The sequence below is a fragment of the Phoca vitulina genome, unplaced genomic scaffold, assembly GCF_004348235.1.
Source record: "Phoca vitulina isolate PV1807 unplaced genomic scaffold, GSC_HSeal_1.0 scaffold42, whole genome shotgun sequence".
In the NCBI taxonomy this organism is placed as follows: domain Eukaryota; kingdom Metazoa; phylum Chordata; class Mammalia; order Carnivora; family Phocidae; genus Phoca; species Phoca vitulina.
The window spans coordinates 14,122,511-14,128,760 of NW_022589745.1; positions in this window are offsets into that span (position 1 = coordinate 14,122,511).

A 6,250-nucleotide genomic window follows, 5' to 3' on the forward strand; every position below is an offset into this window, starting at 1 on the left:
CTTTTGATGGCTGCATAATATTCCATTGTATATATATACCACTTCTTCTTTATCCATTCATCTGTCGATGGACATCTTGGCTCTTTCCACAGTTTGGCTATTGTGGACATTGCTGCTATAAACATTGGGGTGCATGTACCCCTTCAGATCCCTACATTTGTATCTTTGGGGTAAATACCCAGTAGTGCAATCGCTGGGTCGTATGGTAGCTCTATTTTCAACTTTTTGAGGAACCTCCATACTGTTTACCAGAGTGGCTGCACCAGCTTGCATTCCCACCAACGGTGTAGGAGGGTTCCCCTTTCTCCGCATCCCCACCAACATCCATTGTTTCCTGACTTGTTAGTTTTAGCCATTCTGACTGGTGTGAGGTGATATCTCATTGAGGTTTTGATTTGGATTTCCCTGACGCCGAGCGATGTTGAGCATTTTCTCATGTCTGTTGGCCATTTGGATGTCTTCTTTGGAAAAATGTCTGTTCATGTCTTCTGCCCATTTCTTGATTGGATCATTTGTTCTTTGGGTGTTGAGTTTAAGAAGTTCTTTATAGATTTTGGATAGTAGCCCTTTATCTGATATGTCATTTGCAAATATCTTCTCCCATTCTGTCGGTTGTCTTTTGGTTTTGTTGACTGTTTCTTTTGCTGTGCAAAAGCTTTTTATCTTGATGAAGTCCCAATAGTTCCTTTTTGCCCTTGCTTCCCTTTCCTTTGGCGATGTTTCTAGGAAGAAGTTGCTGCGGCTGAGGTCGAAGAGGTTGGTGCCTGTGTTCTCCTCTAGGGTTTTGATGGACTTCTGTCTCACATTGAGGTCTTTCAACCATTTTGAGTCGATTTTTGTGTGTGGTGTAAGGAAATGGTCCAGTTTCATTCTTCTGCATGTGGCTGTCCAATTTTCCCAACACCATTTGTTGAAGAGACTGTCTTTTTTCCATTGGACATTCTTTCCTGCTTTGTCGAAGATGAGTTGACCATAGAGTTGAGGGTCCATTTCTGGGTTCTCTATTCTGTTCCATCGATCTATGTGTCTGTTTTTGTGCCAGTACCATACTGTCTTGATGATGACAGCTTTGTATTAGAGCTGGAAGTCCGGAATTGTGATGCCACCGGCTTTGCTTTTCTTTTTCAACATTCCTCTGGCTATGCGGTGTCTTTTCTGGTTCCATACAAATTTTAGGATTATTTGTTCCATTTCTTTGAAAAAAGTGGATGGTATTTTGACAGGGATTGCTTTGAATATGTAGATTGCTCTAGGTAGCATTGACATCTTCACAATATTTGTTCTTCCAATCCATGAGCATGGAACATTTTTCCATTTCTTTGTGTCTTCCTCAATTTCTTTTATGAGTATCTTATGGTTTTCTGAGTACAGATCCTTTGCCTCTTTGGTTAGATTTATTCCTAGGTATCTTATGGTTTTGGGTGCAATTGTAAATGGGATCAACTCCTTAATTTCTCTTTCTTTTGTCTTGTTGTTGGTGTATAGGAATGCCACTGACTTCTGTGCATTGATTTTATATCCTGCCACTTTACTGAATTCCTGTATGAGTTCTAGCAGTTTTGGGGTGGAGTCTTTGGGGTTTTCCACATAAAGTATCATATCATCTGCAAAGAGTGAGAGTTTGACTTCTTCTTTGCCAATTTGGATGCCTTTTATTTCTTTTTGTTGTCTGATTGCTGTGGCTAGGACTTCTAATACTATGTTGAATAGCAGTGGTGATAGTGGACATCCCTGCTGCGTTCCTGACCTTAGGGGGAAAGCTCTCAGTTTTTCCCCATTGAGAATGATATTCGCTGTAGGTTTTTCATAGATGGCTTTTATGATATTGAGGTATGTACCCTCTATGCCTATACTCTGAAGAGTTTTGATCAAGAAAGGATGCTGTACTTTGTCAAATGCTTTTTCTGCATCTATTGAGAGAATCATATGGTTCTTCTTCTTTCTTTTGTTAATGTATTGTATCACGTTGATTGATTTGCGGATGTTGAACCAAACTTACAGCCCAGGGATAAATCCCACTTGGTTGTGGTGAATAATCCTTTTAATGTACTGTTGGATCCTATTGGCTAGTATTTTGGTGAGAATTTTTGCATCCATGTTCATCAAGGATATTGGTCTGTAATTCTCCTTTTTGTTGGGGTCTTTGTCTGGTTTGGGGATCAAGGTAATGGTGGCCTCATAAAACGAGTTTGGAAGTTTTCCTTCCATTTCTATTTTTTGGAACAGTTTCAGAAGAATAGGTATTAATTCTTCTTTAAATGTTTGGTAGAATTCCCCTGGGAAGCTATCGGGCCCTGGGCTTTTGTTTATTGGGAGATTTTTGATGACTGCTTCAATTTCCTTAGTGGTTATAGGTCTGTTCAAGTTTTTTATTTCTTCCTGGTTCAGTTTTGGTAGTTGATACATCTCTAGGAATGCATCCATTTCTTCCAGATTATCTAATCTGCTGGCATAGAGTTGCTCATAATATGTTCTTATAATTGTTTGTATTTTTTGGTGTTGGTTGTGATCTCTCCTCTTTCATTCATGATTTTATTTATTTGGGTCATTTCTCTTTTCTTTTTGATAAGTCTGGCCAGGGGTTTATCAATCTTGTGAATTCTTTCAAAGAACCAGCTCCTAGTTTCGTTGATCTGTTCTACTGTTCTTTTGGTTTCTGTTTCATTGATTTCTGCTCTGATCTTTATTATTTCTCTTCTCCTGCTGGGTTTAGGCTTTATTTGCTGTTCTTTCTCCAGCTCCTTTAGGTGTAGGGTTAGGTTGTGTACTTGAGACCTTTCTTGTTTCTTGAGAAAGGCTTGTATTGCTATATACTTTCCTCTTAGGACTGCCTTTGTTGCATCCCAAGGATTTTGAATAGTTGTGTTTTCATTTTCATTGGTTTCCATGAATTGTTTTAATTCTTCTTTAATTTCCTGGTTGACCCATTCATTCTTTAGTAGGATGCTCTTTAGCCTCCATGTATTTGAGTTCTTTCCGACTTTCCTCTTGTGATTGAGTTCTAGTTTCAAAGCATTGTGGTCTGAAAATAGGCAGGGAATGATCCCAATCTTTTGGTACCGGTTGAGACCTGATTTATGACCTAGGATGTGATCTATTCTGGAGAATGTTCCATGGGCACTAGAGAAGAATGTGTATTCTGTTGCTTTGGGATGGAATATTCTGAATATATCTGTGAAGTCCATCTGGTCCAGTGTGTCATTTAAAGTCTTTATTTCCTTGTTGATCTTTTGCTTAGATGATCTGTCCATTTCAGTGAGAGGAGTGTTAAAGTCCCCCACTATTATTGTATTGTTGTCAATGTGTTTCTTTGCTTTTGTTATTAATTGGCTTATATAATTGGCTGCTCCTATGTTAGGGGCATAGATATTTACAATTGTTAGATCTTCTTGTTGGATAGACCCTTTAAGTAGGATATAGTGTCCTTCCTCATCTCTTATTATAGTCTTTGGTTTAAAATCTAATTTATCTGATATAAGGATTGCCACCCCAGCTTTCTTTTGGTGTCCATTAGCATAGTAAATAGTTTTCCACCCCCTCACTTTCAATCTGGGGGTGTCTTTGGGTCTAAAATGAGTCTGTTGGGGACAGCATATTGATGGGTCTTGTTCTTTTATCCAATCTGATACCTTGTGTCTTTTGATTGGGGCATTTAGCCCATTTACATTCAGGGTAACTATTGAATGATATGAATTTAGTGCCATTGTATTGCCTGTAAGGTGACTTTACTGTATATTGTCTGTGTTCCTTTCTGGTCTATGTTACTTTTAGGCTCTCTCTTTGCTTAGAAGACCCCTTTCAATATTCCTTGTAGGGCTGGTTTCATGTTTGCAAATTCCTTTAGTTTTTGTTTGTCCTGAAAGCTTTTTATCTCTCCTTCTATTTTCAATGACAGCCTAGCTGGATATAGTATTCTTGGCTGCCTATTTTTCTCATTTAGTGCTCTGAATATATCATACCAGTCCTTTCTGACCTGCCAGGTGTCTGTGGATAGGTCTGTTGCCAATCTAATGTTTCTACCATTGTAGGTTACAGATCTGTTCTCCCGAGCTGCTTTCAGGATTTTCTCTTTGTCTCTGAGACTCATGGCTGGCTGATAGACATTGGGGAGGGTATGTGCTATGGTGAGTGCTGTGAATTGTGTAAGGCTGTTGAATCACAAACCTGTACCTCTGAAACAAATAATACATTATATGTTAAACAAAAAAAAAAGAAGAAGAAAAAGAAGATAGCAGGAAGGGAAAATGAAGGGGGGAATCGGAGGGGGAGACAAACCATGAGAGACTATGGAATCTGAGAAACAAACTGAGGGTTCTAGAGGGGAGGGGTTTGGGGGGATGGGTTAGCCTGGTGATGGGTATTAAAGAGGGCACGTCCTAAATGGAGCACTGGGTGTTATATGCAAGCAATGAATCATGGAACACTACATCAAAAACTAATGATGTAATGTATGGTGATTAACATAACATAATAAAAAAAAAGAAAAAAATAAAATAAATAAAATGGAGAAAGAAAAAAAAAGAGAGAGAGAGAGAGAATTTTATGTCTTATGTATTTTGGTTATTAACCACTTGTCAGATATATAGTTTGCAAATATTTTTTCTCAGTCCATAGGTTGCCTTTTCATTTTATTGCTTGCTTTTTGCTAGGCAGAAAATTTTCGGTTTGATGTAGTACCACTTGTTTGTTTTTGCTTTTGTTGCTTGGGTTTTTGGTATCATATCCAAATAATTGTCGCCAAGACCAATGTCACAAAGGAAAATAGCAAGAGAAGAAGAAAGGAAAAGGGAACTGCAAAACAGCCAGAAATCAATAAGATGACATTAGTACATCCTTACCCATCAATAATTACTTCAAAAGTAAATGGACTAAATTATCCAAACAAAAGGCATAGGGTGAATAAATGGATTAAGAACAAAACAAAATAAAACAAACAAAAAACCAACATGCACTTGCCTAAAAGCGACTCTGTTTAGCTTCAAGGACACACATAGGCTTAACGTGAAGTAGTAGAAAAAGATATTTCATGCAATCAGAAACCAAAAGAGAGCAAGGACAGTTACATTTACATCAGACAAAATAGACTTTAAGTCAAAAATTGTAACAAGAGACAAAGAAGGTTGCAACAATTATAAATATATATACATCCAACATAGGAGAATCTAATATATTAAGCAAATACAAACAGATCTGGAGGGAGAAAAAGACAACAATACAGTAATTGTAGGGGATTTCAGTACCCTGCTTCCAACAGTAGATACAGAGAAAGAAGACAATTTCACTTCAGCATCCCTGCACCAACAGCCTTCTGCAGAAAGATAGAAACCTGGGGGCGACAGTAAATCCTTTAGGAATTACTATTTATGTTCCCAGTCTTCATGGTGCCAAATGCCAGGCAACATATATCATGAATGAGAGCTTTGAGGAAGATATGGGGGTTGGTATTCTGTTCCTTTTATCCTTGGGTATTTAATAAGACATAATGAATTAGTACAAATTGAGTGGACAGTAATGGTCAAAAAACTACCTGGCTATAACTTTTTTTTTTTTTAATTAAATATCAAGAATTTCACCATTAAGACCAAGGTTAAGTAAAATGCTTCAAGATGGGGAAGGTTGTCATAGTTGCTTTTTTTACACATCAAAAGTTATTTACTTGTAACACCCAGAACTAATGAATCACTGAACACTACATAAAAAACTAATGATGTACTGTATGGTGGCTAACTTAACATAATAAAAAATTTAAAAAAGGTTATTTACTAATTATTCTTCTAAATAAATATACATAATGCCCCACTGAGAACAATGGTTGACCAGAATATGTGATAGCATTCTAATTAAATTATAGAAACACATATTACTGACTTATATCAATTATAAAAACATTTTGGCATAGATCTTGCTAATATGTCTGCCTTTCCATTTAAATGAATTGCCTTGATTTCAGTAGTTTAAATGTACTCCCTTCCTCATCCTCCAAAAAAGAACTGAATTCTAAGTTATAGGATAATAACTCCTCTTTGTATAGAATTCTGGCAAATTCTTCCAGCTAGCATAGTAGCCATGTAGCAGAGATCTAGAGCTCCCAAGGACACTCCCAAGGACAGAAAACTTGTGAATGTGTGTCTTTTATTCTATGCGGAATTGCCAAGTTTGCACTGGACAAAGACCAAAGCTTTTCTGGGAGTGGTTCTGGACCATCTTTGACTTCCTGGCAGGATGTGCATTTCTGACTGTGCTGGGTCAA